This window comes from Ochotona princeps, chromosome 1, assembly GCF_030435755.1.
Source record: "Ochotona princeps isolate mOchPri1 chromosome 1, mOchPri1.hap1, whole genome shotgun sequence".
NCBI lineage: Eukaryota > Metazoa > Chordata > Mammalia > Lagomorpha > Ochotonidae > Ochotona > Ochotona princeps.
In genome coordinates this window covers 11,813,626-11,837,761 of record NC_080832.1, presented here as the reverse complement: position 1 = coordinate 11,837,761, position 24,136 = coordinate 11,813,626, and positions in this window count along the sequence as shown.

The window sequence follows — 24,136 nt, the reverse complement described above, 5'->3', positions numbered from 1 at the left end:
TCATTCAACAAACATGGAGAGAAACGGGCAATATGACTCAGAAAGAGGAGAAAATCAAGCAATTGGTACTCGCTCAGAGTTGATAAGATGATTAGGGCATTGACTGAGATATTATAAATGTATTCTTTATTTTCAAAATGTCAAACTGGGGCCTGGTGCAGTGGCCTAGCAGCTAAAGTCCTCACCTTGAATGAGCCTGGATCCCGTATGTGCACTGGTTCTAACCCCTGCACCCCCATTTCCCATCCAGCTCCCTGCTTGCGGCCTGGGAAATTAGTCGAGGACAGGCCAAATTCTTGGGACCCTGCACCCATGTGGGAGACCTGGAAGAAGCTCCTGGCTCCTGGCTTTGGGATTGGTTCAGCACCGGCTGTTGTGGTCACTTGGGGAGTGAATCATAGGATGGAAGATCTTCCTCTGTCTCTCCTCCTCCTCTCTGTATATCTGACTTTCCAATGAAAATAAAATAAATCTTAAAAAAAGTTAAACTTTGAAAGTCAAAAAAAAGTATAAAATTAAACTTTTCCAAAAGTAAAAGGTGTGTGTCAAAAGATTGAAAGCTTTCTACTCTAAGATAAAAGATGAGACATGAATGCTTGGTTTTAGCACTTCCAAGCAGCATAAAATCAGATATTTGAGTTGAGGAAATTATAGAAAACAATGGAGGCAAGGCAATGTCGGGCAAGGTAAGCCATCCAAACTCGACAGGAGAATATAAACTTATTTTTGCTTTATGAACAAGATGATTTTATACGTAACAACCCTAAAGAGTTCACAAAAACATTACTACTAATAAATGAATTCAATAAGGTGATAAAACTGAAGAACACACAAAATTAGTCATACTTTGTAATGTGACAATTAATAATAAGAAATTATATAAGCAATTATATTTATAATAGTGCCAAAAATAACAAAATACTTATATACTAAAGAAATGAAAGTCTTAACTAAAGAAATAAAACACATCTCATGTTCACGAAATGGACAGCAGTAATTTTAAAATATCAGTGCTGTCCAAAGAGATCTACTGAGTCAATGTGAACCCTCTCCTGATCCCATTGATATTGTTGACAGAAGCAGAAAAAAATTATCCTGAAATATATCTGGGTTCGCAAATGACCTTGAGTAGCCAAACAATCACGATAACTAATGCGAGGTCACACATTTGCTGATTTCAAAACTTACTAAAAAGCTACAAGAAATAACCAATTTGGTACTGGCAGGAACTCAGATATGAAGACAAACAGAATGGAGCAGAGAGCTCAGAAATAAACTCTTGTATTGATGGTGAAGCAATCTGTGTCAGAATGCGAAGACGAGCTCACTGTGACAGTGCTTTTAGATTTCACATGTGACCATCTCACAACAGGAAAGCACACCGAACATTCCACATGGACGAGTCTTTTGTTAGGTAAATTATAATTCAAAATTGCTAAGTATAATGTCATAAGTTTCAAGGTGTTTAGATTAAAAATTTTAGGCACATTAGTAACACATTAAATTTTGAAAACTAAAATTTTAAATGAGTCAAATGGTGATTCCAAGTCACAGCTAGTCTGTAGAGAAAGATAGTGTCACACTACGTGATACATGTTTACATCTGTGAGTTAAAGAAGGATTTTTGAGTGAAAAGCTTTTCCTAAATCACTGTGAGGCCCTAAATGCTATCCCAGTACCTTATAAAAAGACTTAAGTGATACAGATACAGGTCAAGCAACACTGCCAACAACCAGTGGTTGGAAGCAGCAAGGAGTAGATTCTCCTCCGGATTCTGCCAGGGGAGCGGGACAAAGCTGGTACCCTGTGGTGGGCCCACATGAAGCAAATTTTAGACCTTTAAGACCCAGAACTGTGAGACAGACAACCCAATCTAGCTTAGTGCAGATCGGTTCGTGGAAACGAATACCAAGAATACAACCATGAAATTTCTACTTCAGTATGAATCTACAAACACATATTTAAAAAGATAATGTTTTAATCATCAGATTTCATAAACTCAAATAACTGATTATATCATCTCTGTACGACTGATTCTTGTCTTGTCTTGTCTTCCACCGTACATGGTGTAGGCTGCATTAGGAAGTACTTGGGAATGATGAATCAATTTGGTTTGTGGAATTAACCACTAACTTAGCAAAAAGTGTTTTTTTCTATATCTAAATCAATTCATTTTAGATTTATGAGGGTACTTCAAAAGTTTGCAGAGATGGAATTAAAAGATAATTTTATTTTGTTACAATAATTGAAAATCATGCAAATGAGGAGTCTTTAAAACATTCATAAGATCTTTATTATGCAAAAGAGATGCATGGATTTCAAGATTTTTTGTAGCCAAGTAAACAACTCGCATTCCATGTTGTATGAACTTTTTAAGTGTTCTCTTATATCCTTGAGAACTCAGGTAAATTGAATGCTTATGTTCAATAATTCATGGACTTAAGAACCAAGGAAGCTCCAGAGACTCAATCTGATGAACACTTTGACACATTCACTTTTATCATTTTTTGGGGGGGGAGGTTGTGTTCCTACTTCAAGTAGTGAACCTTTTGAGATAATTAGACATTTGAACAAATTTCAGTGGGCTGATACTAGTCAAAATGAAAGTATTTACAAACTGGAAACTCCCTGGATGACCAATAAACTCAGGAATAAGCATGTGGATTTTTATGTGAATAAGCAATAGAGTACAAATATTAAAAGCCATTCTTTACAGAATGGTCACATGTGTGAGGAAAGAGTCTCAATGCACTTTTCAGTTGAAACAACAAGTTACTTTGTACCTTATTGAGTACTTGACAACATCTCTTCAGGTATAACAGCTTCTTTTGATGTTGGTTACAGTAAAAAGAGGTAGATAAAGTTTTTACTTTTTATTCTATTTTTTTTTCAAATGATAAAGAATCCAAAGCCAGAGAAAAGTCAGCTACATATTCAGAGTCACACATCTGTGATTAATTGTAATTAATTCCATAGGGTAATTTTCTAATCAAAATACTTATCTCGGCCTGTCAACAAAATAATGCCCAAGTCTTTTTCTTGATCTATTCTCTGACTACCAATCCCTAGGGGCCATATTGTTCATGTTCAATTACATCTGCTGAATTACAAAAGTGGCATTTTGACACAGCATCTTTTCCTAGGTGAAAGAAAATTTAAGGAGAATCATTTTACCAACACCTTCATTCCTGGAGCCTGGTGCTTCAATATCCCAAAATGTACAGAGCTCCAGTATAGATTATAGGCTCACCTACATACACCAAGGAATGTTTCAGAAAACTTCAAAAGTGAAAATACTTTAAAATAAAATGCTTTTGAATGAAAGAGGAGAAAATGAAAAAGGAACTCGGCAACCAAGAATTCAAAGGGGATGCACTGTCCAACAGAAGCCACACTGCAGCTGTGCCAGCTGCCAATTATCCTTGTGCTCAAAACAACATTGCCTTGGCATGAGTTCCCAGCGCCTGCTTTAATGCCTCTTACCGCCTGCACAGAAACACTTCCCCTCATCTCTGCAGTATTTATTGCTTTATTAAAAACATGCAAGCATCACAGGCAATGACTTTGAAGTGATAAATATGTTTAATACTTTGACACTGGAAGCTCTTTCCAGATGCACAGTAAATGATGCCTGGAGGCTTTTCAATATTTTTTGAGTTTTAATAAAGTAGAGAAAAACAAAGAGTCTGGCAACCAGTAATCCGGGAACTATTGAAACATCCACCCCACAGTTTATTGTATTTTTTCTTCTCATTGCATGAGGTCCTTGGACTTCTCACATGAAGGAGAGGAGCTGTTGTGGGTGTTGCTCTACTGAGCACAATTAATTGCATGTCTTAGTTTTGTAAAACATGTGGAATAAGCCCCCCATGCCAACACTTCTAGTGCTATAATATTCAGTAAGGGCTCTCTGCTTCCTTACTAGGAATTTTCTTTCCCTGTCTTTGATTCTTTTCTCCCTCTAACTTTCCCTGTCCGTGGTTCTTCTCCTATAAGGCATGCGTCTCTGTGATCATGTGTGTGCGTGCTGGACACCACCATTTTGCAGCCAATTTGATCGACTTTATTAAACTAGAAGTTTATGGTAAATGTCAGGGGGGTCTCAGCATTTCCCAACATATTGCCTTGAAATACCCAACAGTTAATAGTCATAAAAGTGCGTGAGACACAGCACAGTGCTTTGAAAGTTTTATATGCACATGCATCACACAAGGGGCTTGTGACAAGGCAGATTCTGATTTCGTGGGAGTTACAGAATTTGTATTTTTCCCAAACTTTCCAGTGACTCTGCAGATCACACTTAGAGAGGCTAAATCATGGTAGAAAAGGCATGAAATATGAGATCCAAGCTGTAACCTGCCTGGCATTTACTGACTACAAAACGTCTGTAGCTTTGAAACATGTCTTTTGGTCTCATTGTTGTCATCTTGAAGTGAAAATTAGAAACCAGCGCAGAGCATATCATCCATGACACAACAGCGCCAGGTTTGTGAAAGCAACTGCCAAACAGTAGCTGCAGGATGAAAGCCAGGTTCCTTTCAATTCCTTTCAATGACGAGGGCCATGTAAGTTTGTGGAGAAGGGTGGCAGTTTTAAATATCCACAAAAGTGTATTTCAGGGTGGGTGCTGCGCAGTGTTGTAAGGGTCACTTTAATGCTTTTGCCAAGAAGTGAAAAACTCCTGCTGCAATCACAAATTTATTTTCTCTCTACCTGTAAGAAATGTTGGCAGAAGTTCATTGCACACTCACGGGTTTGCAGAAATGACCAGATATGACTCCTCAGAAATGACTTGCGTCTGTACAAGAGTTATAAGAGGCTAGCGAGAGTTCAAAAACTCTGTGGTATAAAGTTTAAGCGCACAGTTCTGTCATCACCATGAAGGGATTCAGTGGCAGGATTTACACTGCTCTTCCGAAGCAGTGCTTTGTGTCAGCTGTCTCTTGCTATTCAGCTCTAAATCTATCTTCCTTAATTTTACTTGTAACACTGGAGTATTTCTCCTTTACCAGCTTGTAGACAGTAAAGTTTCTCAGTAGAGAATGCTGGCATGGAGGACAAAACTCTGGAGCACGAAGGGCTTTTCTTCTATGCTGTTGTTTTCCGGATCAAAATGCAGCTAGCCCAGCGTGGGATTCCTGTGTACCTAATCTCTACCCACCAACAGATATAAACATTTTACCAGTTTGAGTGCAAGGTGGAAACTAATCTACCATTACAAAATTGTAAAACAAATAAATGAAAAGATCCAGGAAAAGTGTTGTGGACAGCAGGGATCCCAGTTAGACTTTTTTCTTTTAAGTGTGTCCCTTTGTGTGAAATAATTCAAAGTAAAGAGATAAAGAGGCATTGGATTTGTTCAACACAAAATGAAAATACATTATCAAGAAACAGACCATTTTAAAAGAGAGAGTAAACCAAAAGCCAAAATAACAAAAGACTCCAACAAAAAACACCAAGCCAAAAAAGCCTGAACTGGTTTCAGCCTGTTTATATACTGACAGGTGGTATAGGAATGAATTGGTGTCTGGTGTGGGTACGCAGAATGTTCTCAAGAGGTGGGCAAGTTGAGCTGGAGTGTCGTTGTTCCTATGTTCCTTTTGGAGCTGTCAGAAATATCAAGGCTTCACATGCATGATGGAACTGGCAGTTCAGCTGTAGTTTTATTATAATGACTTTCAAATGATCCTGATGTCATGTGGGCACATCCTGCAGACTTGATATATCCAAGAGGCACTAGTCCGAAATTAACCAAATAATGTAAGTTTCCGTTTCCACAACACCAGATGGGAGCTGTGTGGTGTCCAAAACATGGACTTGGGTGGTACACAGAATGAAGAACGTGTGTGGTATAGAAAGACATGGGAATTTGGAGTATCCAAAGAAAGGTGAATGTCATACGGGCTGGCTAAGGCTGCTATGGAGACACTAGCTACAGATGTCCCACAGTGGACTGTGGGCCAAAGCCAGCCAACAGAGTCACACAGCAGTCGGTACTACTAAATGGGCCAATAAGGGCTGTTCAAAGGCAGCACACACTCTGGTGTGGTTTGTACAGAGCTGTCATCACAGCTTCTTCCTTTTTTTTAAGATTCATGTATTTTCATTGGAAAATGAGATATGCAGAGAGGATGAGAGGCAGAGGAAGATCTTCCATCTGATAATTCATTCCCCAAGGAGCTTCAGTGGCTGGAGCTGGCGCCCAACCAAAGCCAGGAGCAGGAGCAGGGAGCAGGATGGGAAGTGGTCCTGTGGTCCAGGTTGGATCTTGGCATTTTAGGAGAGATTTGTTGGGGGGAGATTTTAGGCTTAATATTTTAGCAAGGCTGTAGCTTGTTTGGTGCTTTGGTCCATTCGATAGCAGCCTGACAAGGCCATTGAAACAACCCTGAAAGTGACACACTGAAGGGAGTGTAGAGGACTCCTTAAGAACAGGAAAAACCTTCTTCATGAAATGGTTGTTATTGTTCATTTGTCTTGTTCCACTGTAACAAGTTGTAAAGGAATGCAGGTGACAAGCATTATTAATCATGTATTTTAGAACGAATTAGTCTCAATAGGTTTCATGGAACACTGGAGTCTCAACAGGATCCTTTATCTCTTTCAGATACCAGTCAGATAGTGTTTCATATCAGTCATCCGTGAAGTACATGCTTTTGTTTCACCAGTGTTAAAATCAAGCCACCAATTCTTCAGTTTATTATTGAAGATCCTGGACCCAGGTTTAAACTTTATTAAAAACATCCTGGGCCTGTGGTGGTAGCCTAGCTGCTAAAGTCCTCACCTTGTATGCACCAGAATCTCATCTGGGCACCGGTTCTAATCCCGGTGACCACACTTCCCATCCAACTTCCTGCTAGTAAGCTGGAAAGCAGTCGAGGATGGCCCAAAGCCTTGGGACCTGGCAGCCATGCGGGATACCCAGAAGAGGTTCCGGGCTCCTGGCTTTGGATCGGTGCAGCTCCGGCTGTTGTGGCTGCTTGAGGAGTGAATTATAGACAGGAGATCTTCCTGTCTGTCTCTCCTCTCTGTGTATCTGACTTTCTACTAGAAATAAAATAAGTCTTTAAAAAGTAAACATTCTGACGTTGAATACACAATTTCAGTGACTCACTCCTCACCCTTGAGCTCTTGCTTCCAATGCCTAGCATTTTACTGAGACTGTCTAACCCTACTAAACCCTTGCGTTGGATCCAGGGGCAAATCTTTTGAGGACGTTCTCCCTGGGCCAACGTCTCAGGGCCTATGTTTGCATGTACACTGTCAGGAAACTTATCATTTGTCAGTCACCCATAGACTTTCACCAGGTAACCAGGAAAACAGCATCTTCATGTTGGCAACATAGGGATTGTTCAACTATTTCCTAATGGTTAAGACCACCAATGGGGAAGATCTTCTGCAGGTTCCCATCCAGAGAAGGAGGAGTTGGGGCACCTTAAATACCCAAGACACTTCCTGAAATCCCAGTCTGTCTTGCTCTCTTTCCAGAAGACACCTGTATCCCCCAGACTCCTCCCAGGAGGTGTTATCCTTTTCTTTCTATTTTTTGCATGTTCGTTTCACGAATAGAACTGTTCCTCTGTAACTTATTCCCAGATTTATCTCTTTACTAAGTAATGTAAATGTCCACCGAGCTTTGTGGTTAACCTTTATTAGTTACCTTCTCTTAAGAACAGCTGTGACTTCTAAACTATCTAAATACTTTAACCATGTGCACTTGAGAGGATGGTAGTCCTTGATACATCCATAAGCTCTTTTATTCTACTAATACAATCAAAGTCATCTTCCTTTTACACTCAAACATTGCGTTCATTATCCTGGTTTGTGATACTGACAAGAACCAGGCTTTCAATATTAATAGTATCAACTCCATATCTCCATTCTTTGCTTCACTACGGGGAATGACAAAATTCCAACAAACACTGAAGAAAACAGCCGTGCAAACTAAATGGGAGGGTTGACAAGTTTGTACAAATGTTGGATTCAGAAAGCCACACATCAAGGAGTTTCCCAAACTGAGAGCAAGGGTGTTCAGAGGTCAAGATGACCAACCTATTTGCATATGTAGGAATACACTAATTGAATGAAGACCAAACATGTCATTGTAAAGGTGACAAAATATACAATGAGGCACATGTATCCTGCTGGAGCAAAAAACAAAAAAACTGCAGCATTAAGTATAGTCACTTGAAAAAGAAGTTTGGAAGTTTGGTTAGAAAATCTATACCCAGAAGTTGATAAAAAGAATGGGAAACATCTGGCACCATATGGCTGAGAGCAATCTCACCCTCTCTTATATGCCTTCTCCACAAAGGGCCCAAATGTGTCCAATCGGGATGACGTTGACTCTTGACTTCCCCCAAAGCCCTGGTCACTGGAAATAGCCGATATGGTGGGGTAAGAGGAGTCAGTCTGTAGTAGGTCAGCATAAAGGAGAAAAAGGAAGAAATAAACCAAGATGATCAAACAAAATAGCAGTAAGAGTCCAGTGATGCTTAGCACTAGATTTTTGGAAGGGCTTCTAAGTCCTAGCTTACCTAGTGGTTATCTGACCACTATGTTGTGGGCAGTAGGACCCCTGGCTGGACCTATTTTCTATACATGTGAATGAATTCAAAGTTGAAAGATAATGGTGTACAGGGCAACAGGATTTTACTAAAAGCAAAAGAAGCAACTCAGACTAGCTCAAGACTGCATCAGAGAATGAACAAAAGGCAACAGTACAAAAAGACTCCAACAGGAAAACCCAAAACTGAAAAAACATACATCAGGATTTACACTACCCTTTTGTGCTATCTGGAGCCATACAATGTAGTGACTGGGTGAGGGCTTCACCGAACATTCAAAAGAGAATGGGTCAGTGATTATTACCCAGGCCCGTGCTTGTGCTCTAAAGATTGGAAGTGTCATGGTATAATGCACATGATGAGTTTGGATGTCCTAGCCACGATAATTTTATCATCACTACATTATAACGACCAAGAGTCATCATGGGATCACATTCTGCAGCCATATTGAATATTTCCAGTTGGCTCTTGCTGTAAGTTTCTAACATTGTGGAGCTTAACATTTTCACTATTCCAAAAGTGGTAGGGTTTGGCGGTGCATGGAAAGTGGGTCTGGAGAGTATACAGAAAGGGGGATGTGTTGGTATACAAAAAGAGAAGATGGTTCTACGGTTCACAGAAAGGGGGGTTTCACTGAGGCTGCACTGTGGTACCATGCATGCTAGGCTGGGATGTCGTAGAATGGCAACTGCCATTATACCATGTCTCTGTGCTCACTGGAGTTACCCACAGATGGTTGCATCATCATACCAAACAGCACCCATGCTACCACACCAATTGCCCAGAGATGTCAAATCTCAGTTCCTGTCTCTACTTACCTTCAAAGGCACATTATTCTTATTACAGTAAACCTGATATGCTGGGCTTGGAGCATAGCTGCTATAGTCCTCGCCTTGCATCTGCTAGGATCCCGTATGGGTTCTGGTTCATGTCCTAGCTGCTCCACTTCCCATCCAACTCTCTGCTTGTGGTCTGATAAAACAGTGGAGGATGGTCAAAAGCCTTGTGACCCTGTGCATGTATGTGGGACACCTGGAGGAGGCTTCTGGTTCCTGGCTTTGAGTTGGCTCAGCTCCAGTTGTTGCAGCCATCTGAGGAGTGAACCAGCAGATGGAAGATTTCTCTCTGTGTTTCTCTGCTCTCTGTAAATCTGACTTTCCAATAAAAGTAAATAAATATTTTTAAAAAGCTAGTATGCTATCGTGGAATACACAGCTATCCAAGAGTAATTACTTAGATCTTGGCAATGAATAATACCACTTAACTTTGTGCATGTCAGCATTAGAACTAAGCTGTATGATTTTTAGAAGAAGAAACTATCACCATTAATCAGATGTCTTTAATCATTAATGTTTTGCCACAATGCAGATCCAAATGCCAGCATTTCTAACACAGCTGGGTGGGTGGAAAGAGAAACACTGGTTTAACATCTAGTAATCTCGTGCAAAATTCCATTCCTCTCATACAAAAAGCAGTGATTCACACACAGTGGTGTAATAAAAAAAAAAGCAAAAGCTATCTTTTTGGACACAGCTTGGAAAAAACTAAAAAATAAAAAACAACCAGGTTGCAAGAAGAGGAGCTTTGTCAGGACATTCACTCCGGACTTGCCCTGTGAGTTGACGGACAGCGTGATGTACCGTAATTCTGAACTGGTTATGCCTACCTGCCACTCCTCCAAGGATGAAAAAGTATCTATATATTTTAAATAAAGAGCACAGATCTTGCATTGTTTGCCCATTTAGTACCTCTTACTTTATAATCTGATGACAGATTGCTGTACTAATGCTGAAGATGGCAAGTTCTGATGTGCACGAGAACATATTTGTAGCTGTCCTCATGTTTCTTCCATTAACAACAGAGCTGCCTGCAGCAATGGATCTTCCAGTAGAAAGCACGACAGGCATTGAGCACAAAAAATCTAAGCTCAAAATTCAGCTCTAACACTCAGTGAATAACCTTCAGTGACTTCCTGCAGATCTCTGCATATCAGTAATTGGGATAAAACAAATTCTGTCGACTCTATAAAACTGATGTAAAAAAGTAAATAATTTATTTGTATGAAGTTGCTGGCCTGGTTAGTTAGCAAGTAGTGATACAGTTCTTATAATTTAGTGGCATGTAATATTCTAAGTCTTTTCCTTAATCCTCACAAAAGGCTGATGAGTTCCTTCTTTCTTTAACTGAATTCTCAGGATGAGATGACACAAAATCAACTAGGAATAGACCAAGCATGTACATACAAGACATTAGGAGCACTAGGGAGTTAGATGGAATCTTCCTTTTTCTCTTCTCTCCCTTTCTATCTATTAAATAAACTCACAAATAGACTTTGAAAATGGTGAGAGTTAACAAGCATTGACGAGAATGTGGGAAAAATGGAATCCAGATCCACGTTTGAATGAAAATCAAAGCAGCACAATCAGCAAGGGAAAAAAGTACGGAAATTCCTCAAAAATTAAAAATAAAACCAAAAATGACCCAGGGAAACCCTGCTGGATATCCACCCAAAGGAAATGGATGAAGTATCTCAAAGAAACATTTAATTTACTCCCATGTTAATTTTAATGCTATTCAAAATGACCAAGAAATGGGAACAATCCAAGTGTACATCATTGGAAGAGTATGTGTATGTGTGTGTACATACACAAGTATACATACACACAATTATACATATATAACTTATATGAGTATGTATATCTACATACATATTTATGCTCAATGGAATATCACCCAGCCTTTAAAAAGAAGAGTATGTGTGTGTGTGTACATACACAAGTATACGTACACACAATTATACATATATAACATATATGAGTATGTATATCTACACACATATTTATGCTCAATGGAATATCACCCAGCCTTTAAAAAGAAGGTGGTATGGAGTGGGGGAGGAGCTAGGAGGATCCGGGCGGAGGCCTGAGCGTCTCAACCCCCAGGCAGCCATGCTGCCCGGAGGGCTCGGGTCCCCCGCCATGAGTCCAGCCTAGCACAGCAAGGCCTACCACCACGTATGTACGTACATGGGGTGAGCGGCTCGCGGGCGGCTTCCGGATTTGCCGGAATCCTGGTTTGATGGCCCTCTTTTGGGATTGGGGGGGTTGTCCCAGGACTCTGAGAAGCGGATCTGGACCTCCTCAGTGCGCCATGCGGCTGGAGTGGGGGAGGAGCTAGGAGGATCCGGGCTGAGGCCTGAGCGGCTGAACCCCCAGGCAGCCATGCTGCCCAGAGGGCTCGGGTTCCCCGCCACAATTCCAGCCTAGCACAGCCAGGCTTACCACCACGTACGTATGTACATGGGGTGAGCGGCTTGTGGGCGGCCAGTGCGCCATTTGGCGCCAGGCTGCACCTGCTGGCCGCCTGGCCAGGAAGTTCTGGAATTTGGTTTCTTTGATATGCTACATGAGTAGCTCCATGCTGAACCCACAGTTCTCTGAGAATGTGTATTAGTCCTTAAGATTCTCAATGGCATTTAATCTTCCTCTGAAGAATCTGTAGTCACTTTATAATGCAGATTGCCAACATCAGTTCATTCAAAAGGCAAAATTCCGGGCTTGTCTAGCAGGATACCCCATTACCTGATAGGATGAGGAATCAGAAGAGGGGTCACACAAGGCAAGACTATGACATTGACTGGCATTCGAGAACCATACTCGGGGCAAGAATGTGTCAGGTATGTGTGGACCAATCCCTGTGCAAACTCTGACCCCACTGGATAATTTAGAAGGGCCGGAGGAGTCTATGCAGGAGGCATGACAGTCTATGGGGCGTGCTGGGCTGACCCAGAGCAACCTCTGGCATACTTAACACTGGCTGGCAACAGGCCTGGTTGGGGAGCTTGGGGGAGGCCTTGGCTAGGTGGAGCTTACACTAAGGGGCACAGGAACTGGAAGGGGGCTGAGTTCTGGTTGGGTCACAGTTGTAATCCCTTGGCACAAATATGGATTCGGACTTGACGCACCATGCCAGGTTAGACCGCAACACAGTTTGGTGCTCCGGAGGACCAGGGTAGATGTGGGATGGGCTCGGCTAGGTTTCAATCCCAACTGAGCCATGTATGAGCTATACGTGGGTATGGACGAGCCGTGGCTGGGCTGAAACTCTCAACAGCAGGAACCAGAATGGGTTGAAGAGCGGTGCTGGCCAAAGGACCTGCTGGTATGCGTGAAGCCTGACACCAGGAAGGGGTCTGATGGAGGAATCTGAACAGTTCCTCTGACAGGACACTGACCCTAGAAATAAACGCAGGAAGCATGGAGGTAAACAACCCAGAAGAGGCTTTGGAAAGTGACCTACTGGCATACATTTGGCTCGGGTTGGGGGCAGACCAGGCTGAGTCAGCTCACGTCATCCACTGGCAAATCCGAGTGCTGGAACTGTTTGGGGGCCTGGCCAGGTTTGGTTGCAATAAAAACAGTACAAAACACCAAATGCCAAGGTGAAATGGCCTGTGCCAGTAGAGAATGCAGCACCCAACCAGCACACCTCCCACCGGTTTAGGTGAGGGACGAGTGTGCGATGGGCAGAGCCGGGAAGAGCTGCAATACTCATTGTTTCCAATGGAGGTCAGGGCTCAGAATAGAACCAACCCAGGGGTTAAAACCACCAGCTGATCGGAGTGATGGACTGTGGCAGGTATTGTGCTTACTAGTAGTGCATGTAGGAGCCTGGACTGGGAACACCTCAAAGTTTCTTAGGGGATTCCCCTGAACAAAATGGAGGAATCAAAACATTAACCAAGAAAAGATAGAAGATGGAGTAGATCAATCAACCACCTCAGCTATATGCTTCCAGCGAAAAACTGGACAAGGGGAAACTCTAAGATGGACTATGTCAATCAGTGGACTCTGCACCAGTCTCATCGTACCTGGATTGTTGCTGATGATATGTTGGAGCTTCTAATTGATCGAGGTGACGCTCTGCTGGCTCTGCCTTCAAACCTGAGAGGGCCTCCCTAAGAGGCCGTTGAACTTGACTGGACAAGTAGGATGCTGGACTCTGTATGGTGTGAGCTTGTAATTAGGGAATCCCGACGGAACTTGAGCTGTGGTTATGCATCAAGGTGAAGGAATTCATGATGGGGGAAGGGTTTGGGGTGAAGGGGGGAGAATCCCAGTACCTATGAAATTGTGTCATGTAATACAATGTAATTAATGAATAAATGAATAGGAAAAGAAAAAAAAAGAAGAAGGTGATATGAGGTGAGCATTTGGCACAGCAGTTGAGATGCTGCTTGAAGCGCCTGCCTCCCATTTTGGATTCCGTGGGTTTAAGTTTCAGGTATGTTTCCAGCCCAGCCTCCTGATAACACACCCCCTGGGAAGCAGCAGATGACAGTTAAGGTATTTGGGTCCCTGTCTCTCATGAGGTAGACCTGGAATGGGTTCCTGGTTTGAGCTTTAACCTGTCCAACTCCCAGATCTTGGGGGCATTTGAGACTAAAATATTTGTTACAGACCATTCTCTATGTCTGTTTTTTTTAAATTTACTTCTTTATATTATTATCATTTTGTGATACAGTTCCATAGGCCCTGGGATTTCCAGCTATATCTGCTTTTAATAAGCAGTGAAAGAAAACAATTCCTGCCACTTATGACAATGTAGATAAGCCTGAAAGACTTTATTACACTAAGTGAAGTAAGTCAGATACAGAAAGAAAAGCACTGTATAATTCAGTTACACACATAATTTTTAAAAGCCAAATTCATAGAAGCACAGTTTAGAAAATGTTGCTAGAACTGCTGGGAGTGGGGAGAAATGGGGTGATGTTAGCTAATACTACATGCTTTCACCTGTAAGATGACCTGGGACCTGATGTACATTCTGGGTAATTTTGGATGTGCTAATTTGTGTTAATAATTGCCAAATATGTAGATAGCTCAAAGTATGCCATATACCTAAATAATTTTGAATCTGTGTCAAATAAAATTTTAAAACGTTACTTTGAAAAGAGAATCACATTTCAGGAAAAAGTTAATTTAAAGAAGTGATATGAAAAAAGGGAATAGTAATTTTCCTTGTAGGAATTAGATTTTTCACATCGAGTGTGTGCAGAAAGCCACTAAGAAGATTAAGAACTTTCTTCATAAACAGATTTTAAATATTGTAATTTCCCTCTAGGGCATTTAAGAGGAGCAAGTTCATTATTAAAAACCAGAACAATGTCAATTTCTCTTGCATTACTATCTTTTTTTTTTTTTTCTGAGTACCAGTTTTTTTTTTTTTAATTTTATTTTAAATTCATTAATTACATTGTATTATGTGACACAGTTTCATAGGTACTGGGATTCTCCCCACCCCTCCCCAAACCCTCCCACCATGGTGGATTCCTCCACCTTGTTGCATAACCACAGTTCAAGTTCGGTTGAGATTCCCCCATTGCAAGCATATACCAAACATAGAGTCCAGCATCTTATTGTCCAGTCAAGTTCAACGGCTTCTTAGGTATACACTCTCTGGTCTGAAGACAGAGCCAGCAGAGTATCATCCCGATCAATTTACAAATTTACATCATTATGGAATTAATTGACATAGTAATGAGTAACCAATATGTTAAAAGTAAATGCGAGTTCCCAGCCACCTTCTGTGACCACCTCATTGACATTTCAATTTTAGTTTATACACAACCTATAACATTCAAAACATAACATGTTATACATAAGATCATATCATCTTAAATTAAGGCAAACATGTGGTATTTAACCTTTTGGGATTGGCTCATTTCCCTTAGCATTATGGTTTCCAGTTTGGCCCATTTGGCCACAAAGAACTGCATTTTGTTTTTTTTAATAGCTGAGTAGTATTCCATGGAGTAGATGAACCATAGCTTTCTTATCCAATCCTCTGTTGATGGGCATTTTGGCTGCTTCCATGTTTTTGCAATTACTGATTGTGCTGCTATGAACATAGGAGTGTATGTTGGTTTCTCATAAAACAAGTGTTCTGGATATATTCCTAGGAGTGCTATTGCCGGGTCATACGGTATGTTGTATTTGAGTTGTTTGAATGTTCTCCATACTGATTTCCATAGAGGCTGTACCAGCCTGCAGCCCCACCAGCAGTGGAGTAGGGTTCCCTTTTCCCCGCAACCTCGCCAACAAGTGTTGTTGGTGCTTTTATTCATGTGGGCCAGTCTTACTGGCGTTAGGTGGTACCTCATTGATGTTTTAATTTGGATTTCCCTTATTGCCAGGGAACTTGAGCATTTTTTCATATGTTTATTTGCCATTTGGGTTTGTTCCTTTGTGAAGTGTTTGCCCATTTCCCATGCCCATTTCTTGAGTGGCTTGTTTGTTTTGACATTTTGGTTGTTTTGTAGCTCTTTGTATATTCAGGAGATCAGCCCTCTATCACCTAAGTCGTGTGCGAAGATCTTCTCCCATTCTGTGGGTTGCCTTTTTACTTTGTTGATTGTTTCTCTAGCTGTACAGAAGCTTCTTAGTTTGATGAGGTCCCAATTGTTTATTTTGGTCTTGATTTCTACTGCATTTGGAGTCTTTTTTAGGAAGTGAGGGCCTACCCCTAAGTGTTGCAGTGTGTTTCCAACATTTTCTTCCAAAAGTTTGAAGGTTTCTGGATGTAGGTTTAAATCTTTTATCCATTTGGATTTGATCTTAGTATATGGTGAGAGATGTGGGTCTATCTTTTTGTTTCTGCAGGCTATCAACCAGTTGTCCCAACAGCATTTATTGAACAGACCTTCCCATTTGCCTGGGTTGTTGTTTGTCTTTTTGTCAAAGATTATTTGGCTGTATTTCTGTGGGTTCCCATCTGGTGTTTCTATTCTGCTCCATTGATCTTCTTCTCTATTTTTTTGCCAGTACCAGGCTGTTTTGATAACCACTGCCCTATAGTATGTCCAGAGGTCCGGAACTGTGATTGCCCCTGCTAACTTCCTGTTCTTGAGAATGGTTCTAGCTATTCGTGGTTTTTTGTGTTTCCAGATGAACCTTTGAATCATTGTTTCCAGATCTGTGAAGAATGTTTTTTGCATTACTATCTTACACATTAAATTAGTATGTGACTAATTGTAATTTTCAAAGGTCAAGGCTGGCTTTTAAGCGGGAGCTTAGAAATGAGATCCATACAACCTTTAAGTTTGCAAAGATTCTTCCTGCTTATTTTATTTTCATGGGCTACAGAAATATGTGGAATTTGAGGGAGAACTAACAAAATAAGCTAAAATATAATAGGCATTGTATTAGTTCATGACACCTAATAGGTATGTACTGTAAGATTCCATTTACAGATATAATAGGAATTAGATTTAATCAATATCTAAAATACATACGCCTTCTTTCTTTCTTTCGTTTTTTTAAAAAACCATTTATTTAATTTTATTATAAAGTCAGATACATAGAAAGGAGGAGAGACAGAGAGGAAGATCTTCTGTCTACTGAATCACTCCCTAAGCGGCCGCAATGGCCGCAGCTCTGCTCATCTGAAGCGAGGAACCAGGAACTTGCTCGGGGTCTCCCACTTGGGTGCAGGGTCCCAAGATTTTGGGCTGTCCTGGACTGCTTTCCAAGACCACAAGCAGGAAGCTGGATGGGAAGTTGTGCTGCTAGGATTACAGCCAGAGCACATATGGGATCCTGGTGCATGCAAGGCAAGGACTTTAGCCAATAGGCTACCCTGCTGAGCCCTCATTTATTTCTTGTTGATTATGGTGCTGAATCTGAACGCGCTGTCATGGAAATCATAGAATTCTATTGTGAAGCATTTTAAAGTAATGATTATTTAAATAGTAGAGAACACTCCTAAAAAAATATGCTTGAGAGTTTTTCAAAAAGTCTGTGGACAGTGGAATTAAAATAAAAAATTTTTCTACAAAAATGTTGAAAGTCATGCATATGCAAGGTTCCAAAAAAGTTTTAAAAATGTATATTGAACAAAACTATGCCTGAATTTCAAAACTTTTTGCACATTGTATTTACTTAAAGTACAGAGAGAAAAATGAAAGCACACTACTTGCTATGAACTATGCCCTGATTTACTTCCCTAATACAATAGTTGATGTTAGGCCAGGCTGAATCCAGGAACCTAGAACTCAGTCCATATCTTTCATGTGTGTAGAACGGACCCAAATTCCAGAGCCATCGCCTGCTGAATCCCAAGATGTGAATTAGCAGAATTACAGAATTGGAAACAAAGCCAGGACTAACGGTGTGCTCTAAGACCAGATGCAGTCCTATGAGACTGCCAACAAAACCTATGCTAACTTGTCATCCTTTTTCATGAACTTTTGAATTCCTTGTAAATGTGTATAAATGTATCCAAGGCAAGAGCAGAGATCTACCAGCTGATTAAACCACAACAGACTGTGTTCAACACAATGGCCAGAAAATATGTGACAGAAGTTTGGAGAACCTGCAGGAGGAGGTTCCAGCCTATGCTGATGGTTGATGAAGCTGATCAAGTCAGGAGATGGTGGCCAAATCCCTAGTAGTGGAAGTGAGATGTAACATAGTTAAAAAAACAACATCTACATGAAGTTACAAAGTAATTCTGGCCATCAGACTGATTACGTGTGTCAGACACAAGCCTTACAAGCTTTTGTGGATAACCTGTGTGACCTCGTTCACAAATTTCTATAATTTTACAACTAGAATTGCAGAAGTCCAGGGCTAACAAGTTACACAACAGAAATTAGATCTCGGCCATCTTCTCAAGCGTGTCCTCAGAGCTAAAATTACCAGCTATTTGGAGTTAATATTCTGTAGCTATTGTATCCCAAAGTCCTCTATGCCAACCCAGTGAAACGATAAATTAAAATAAACCCAGCAAGGGAGATTTCCTTGTTTGTACCAGTCTACAATTGTCCTTCCTGCTTGTATTCAAGACATTTCAGATAGCACAGCAAGCATAGATACCAAGAAAGCCACCCAGTTTTTGTTTTTGTTGTTTTTTTCAAGATTTATTTATTTTTATTGGAAAGGCAGAAGTACAGAAAGGAGGAGAGACAGAGAGGAAGATCTTCCATCTGATGATTCATTCCCCAAGTGACTGCAACGGCCGGTGCTATGCCGACCTGAAGCCAGGAGCCAGGAACTTCTTTCTGGGTCTCCCACTTGGGTGCAGGGTCCCAAGGATTTTGATGGTTTTCGACTGCTTTCCCAGGCCACAAGCAGGGAGCTGGATGGGAAGTTGTGCTGCTGGGTTTAGAACAAGGGTCCATATGGGATCCTGGGGCGTTCAAGGCAAGGACCTTTACCACTATGCTATCACGCTGGGCCCAGCCATCCAGTTTTTAATGGCATTACAACAACATCAATAAATTCTTGGTTAAATGTCCAACAATTGTTATGCTGTATTTCTTTCAGATTTGAATATCAAGCTTATTGAAATACAGTTTCTGTAACATAAAACTTTGTCTTTCAGTGTGTTAGCAGACACAGCTCATTTGTTACTTGGTTAACAAATGTTTAAACTAGAATGAAGATACACTATGGGAATTGAAAATGCCAAGGCTCCTGAGAGAACATTGGTTATTTAGCTATATAAGCAAGTTGTCCCTCAGAAAGTAGACTTCTAAGTGTCCGCATCTCTGTCACACTGTCAATTCAGCCCGTTCACATCTGCTTCCCATCAGTAAAGTCATTTTTAAAATGAGCAAATCACTGACAGTCTCTGTCAAATAGCTTTTCCTCGCCTAGCAAACATAAATTCAGCTTTTTCTTTTTCTTTTGGTGTAACAGCATTGTTTTTTTGCAATTTTTGTTTAGAGTCATATCACCTGTTTATATCTGTCTTGATTTCTTGAAGTTTTTTTTTTGTCAAATGTTTAATCACCTTATAAAATATCGTAATAAATCTGGAAGCAGAATCTTGACATATTGCAGTTAAACCAATCTTTATTTCAACATGCTAATAATTTTTTAGAATATCCCTTGTATACTTTAAATTAGAAGTTACTATTCATGAGCTAATTATATAATTTAACCTTTCATGAGGTCAAAGGGAAAAGGAGAAAATTAAAATATGCATTTATCATGTGTTAAATGATCTGCTATGACATTTAACTTCTTAACATGCTGACAACATTTCCTGGGTGACTCATCCTCAAACTAGAATGATACATACATGTGTTTTTTTCAGACTATTTGGCATGTTGTGTTAGGTAATCATTTTTAATGCTGCAATTATTTGTGTTCCTTCTAACATTTTTAAGAATAAATGAATAACTGGAACAGATTATAAATGGTAACCTCAGTGGCTTTCACACTGTGCTTTGAGCAATAACCGAGTTAATTTATGACTAATTATTTGTGATTGATAAGAACAGAGCATCTAAAAAGAGATAAAATCTGTAACAGCAGATCTTAAACAAAAAGAACATCCTATCCAATCGGTTGCTTTTCAGAAAAGTAGACTGAACATAAGAAAACCGAGAGTTGTTTTCAGTTCACGTAATTGGTAAGTAATAAGAACACAGCTGGAGCCTTTATTGCCTTAGACTCTTAGTCTGCAGGGCTTAAATCAAATTGCACCAATTATCATTGGTAATATCATTTGTTCTTTGGCAAAAAAGAAACAGCTTATCACATTTTCTCCAACTTATCTAAAAGGCATTGCTGTAGAATGAAACGCAGCGAATACAAAGTCTGAAGTAAAATTCTAATTTTCATCCTCTTTTCATTTAATACAATTTCAGGTAGTTACTTAAAAAGGAGGATAAACCAGTATGCTTCTCCACTTCCAAATCAAAATGGGCTCCTGATGAAATTGCTAAATATGTCTTGACAATAGCATGGTGGACTCTCTGCCATTGGCAGAATAGTTACAGTGTCAGGATACACTTAAATAGCAGAATGATGGACTATGATCGTTTTTGAGGGACTCTACTATTGCAATAATATGGGGGAAGTCAGTGGGGGGAGAGGATTGTGGAGAGAAGGGGAATCCCAGATCCTATGGAACTGCATCATAACATAAACAAATACATACGATTTTTTAAAAGGAGGATAATGTATTTCTTATCTCTTTTCGTAATATAGGAAGGGAGGCAGTGGAACCAAACAGCAATGAAAGCCCTGCAGTGATTGGCTATATTGGGTAGTATTCAGAATTGGTAGGCATACAGAGATAGATGAAGGGAGATTTATCAGGGGAAATAGTTTACATGATTATGATAGCTGAGGGGATACAAAACAGCTCATGGGATCGCTCAGTCCATATCCAAGGGCTTTAGAACCAGAGGATTTCTGGGATAAGTCCTGGAGTCCAAAATCCTAGAGACTTGGAGGAGTCCTAAACTCCATCACCAGGGTTGAGTGTGTCTTCCACGGTGGAAGCTAAGTAGCTCCCAGAGTTGGCGTTAAATTTTATTTCTGCATGCATTATTTATTTCTTAGCAAAAGCTTCAGCAAGTGCATGACACTTTGTAAATAATAATAGCAGCCATTTAATTCATCCTTAAAAAACTGACAATTCTAGAAATTTAACTATTTAAGCACAATCTTTTATTTCCAACCTGATGTGTTATTGGTTTGAGCCAGATTCTTTTCAGTATATTTTGATGTCAAGAAATTTGAAATTCATGAGCAGATGTTTAGAAAACATGTGCATTCTGTAAGATTTATGAAGACTTCTTAGGTAGAAAGTGTCCCCATGGCAAAAACAGGGATGTGACGGACACGTTTAAAGTAGGGATTGTCAGCATCAACTAGTCCTGCTACTTCAAAAAGGTTGTTTCAATTAGATGTTTGCAATTTAATTAGAGAGGGATGGTCTAGTATGTTTTGATTTTCTCATACTGCAGCTGACGACACTTAGAAACTCTAAGAACTGAAATTGCCATCAACCATATTGCAAGTGAATCTTTACACTTTCATCTTTAAAAAAAATTCTCACTTAGCTAAGAAAAGTGATGTGCTTCAGTTAAGTTTCAAAATTCTCATAAAAATTAAGGAAAATATGTCCTTGTGTTTAAAAAATGTTATTCTAGTGAAAGAATATTGATACATTCCATCTTGAATATCTAATTTTATGCGATATTTTAAAACAAACACAAACCAGGAAAACAATACAGTAAATTAGTTCAACAAAACTATGAAAGGAGTGCGACAAAGCTACAAGCATGAATGTATCATATAGTTCAGTTTTAACTCTGAGAATGCATGTTTCTTGATGTTCATTTCACAAGTGTAGGGATTTCTCATAATCTTAAGACATTATAACTTTATTGTGAATCTCAATATGTACATGCAAAATCTGAATGATATGTAAAGCGAATAAACAAAACAAAAATCTTTGCCAGGTTAAAATTTCCTAATGAAAACTGAAATCTCTGTGGTTTTACCTATATACTAACTGTAACTATACTAACCACTATATCCCACCATCATTTTACTCTTAATTTTTGAGTTATGTTGGCATCCATATTTATATTAAAGTAGCCTACACTACTTGTTTGATGATAGGAGACAGTTTTCCTTGTTGAAATGGAAGCCGTCTTATCAACCACACAGAGAGAGCAGGTCTTCAGCTATTTTCTGTATCTCTGTTATGTGTCTGCGGGAGTTGGTGTTTCTAGGAGGAATTTCATCTTAGAACTGTTGATCTTTATTGATCAATTTCCAGTCAAATGCCAGAGCGTTTCTAACTCATTCATGTTTCACTTTTGCTTCTACTTTTCTAATTCTGAACTGGAATAGTTTATGCTGACATTCTTAGCATCTCCCTAAACTTTTCGGTTTTGTTTTCAAGATCTGTCTTTGGAATCAAATTACTTTTATTACATTCTTATTTTAATCAGTATGGTTTTTCATTTTTCCCCCCTCACATTTTTTGAGATAGAAGTCCAGGACTGAGCTCTGCTGAGTTTGATGTCCCATGAGGTCTCCCTTCAGCTTTCAGAGGGCTGCTTTCACAGTGTGTGCTCGAATCACCTCTTCTCTGTGTAGGAAGGGAAGCCAGTGATACTGTGTGTTTCAATGTAGCAGATTAGCACCATACCCTCAGGATCTTATTTCCCAGTGTCCCTTCCCAATGTCCCTGTCTCCAAACACAATGGAGATTAGAACTCCCACATACGGATTTGTTGGGACAGGGAAGGGGTGGTTGTACAACCTATCACTGTTCCTGACTGAAGGCTACAGCGTGGCTCAGACCTACCTCTTTTGGCCTCACATAAACAAATACATGAACAATTCAGTGAGGTATGTTGAAAACAAACTCAGTTTTAGTTTTTAGAAAACAAAACTATTTGCCTTCCATAAAAACAAAATTGAGCTGGCTATAAAATTCTAGGTTGATCGTTTTCATTGCTAAGGAATTTAAATTAAGCTCTTGTCAACTAACATTTTGTAATAAAATACAAAAACTGATACTTCCCTTGAATTGTTAACTTGCAATCACCTCCTATCCTTTTCAAAGCTTTTTAATGCATTTCTATCTATTTGAAATACAAAGTGTTATAACTGAGACATATAGAGAGATACAGGCAGGGAGATAGAGTAGATGATACAGATAGGCAGGGAAAAGGGCTCTGCAACCGAGTGAGGCACTCTTTTTTTTCTTACTTATTTATTTTTTTAAATGATCTTAGTTGATTAGGGTACAAAGGATCAAGGGCTACAGGGAGGTGCGCAATACCATTGTTTCCACGCTAATATTTTTCCCCCTGTATCTGAGGTCAGGGGAGAAACAAAGGGAAACGCCCCACCCAGCCTCCCATGCATCCCGGTCCCCAATGTGAGGCACGCTCTGAGGGTCCTGCTCAAGCAGTTTTGATAGTTCAACAGTTCTGAATTGCTGCCAATCTCGCTGTTCCAATCGCCGGGAAACCTATCCAGAATCCACCGGCTGATATAGTCTTTTCATGGTTGGGGGTCTGAGATCAGCACTTCAGTTGGAGGGATCTCCAAAGAATCTTCATCTGAGATGATCCCAGAGCTGACTCTAGTGTGTGCTTGCAAACACAGGGTCCAGGACAGTCCGTCGCCCCAATCAGCTTGTGCACATGCTGGTCGTTGCAATTACTGGGTCAGTTCTGTTTCCAGCCCTGTCATCCACTTGAACCAATGGGTGTTGTAGTCCTGCTCAATCCTACCCACTTCATACTTGGTCCTCAAGTAAACCAGTGGGAGCTGCAGCCTTTGAAATGCCTGTAACATTTATGCCTGGACCATTCCAAAGTCAAGAAGCTATAACTCCATCTGCGTCTCCCATGTGGATGGCAGGAACCCAAGTATTTAATCTGCTACATCCCAACATATACATTAGCAAGGAATCAGTTTTTTTTGTTTTTTTGCAAGGGCAGATCAGATTTGCAGTGAAGGAGAGACAGAAAGAAAGAGATTCAATCTGCTGATTCACTCCTCAAAATGTGAACAACTGCCCGCGCTGAGCTGTTCTGAGGCAGGAGCCTCTTCTGAGCCTCCCACTTGGGTACAGGGTCCCCAGGCTTTGGGCCACCCCTCACTGCTTTCCCAGGCCACAAGCAGAGATTTGGATGGGAAGTGGAGCTGCCGGGACATGAATTGGCACACATATAGGGTTCCAGAACATTCAAAGTGAGGGTTAAACCATTGCACTACCCCTGCTCCACCCTGTGAGGTTCTCTA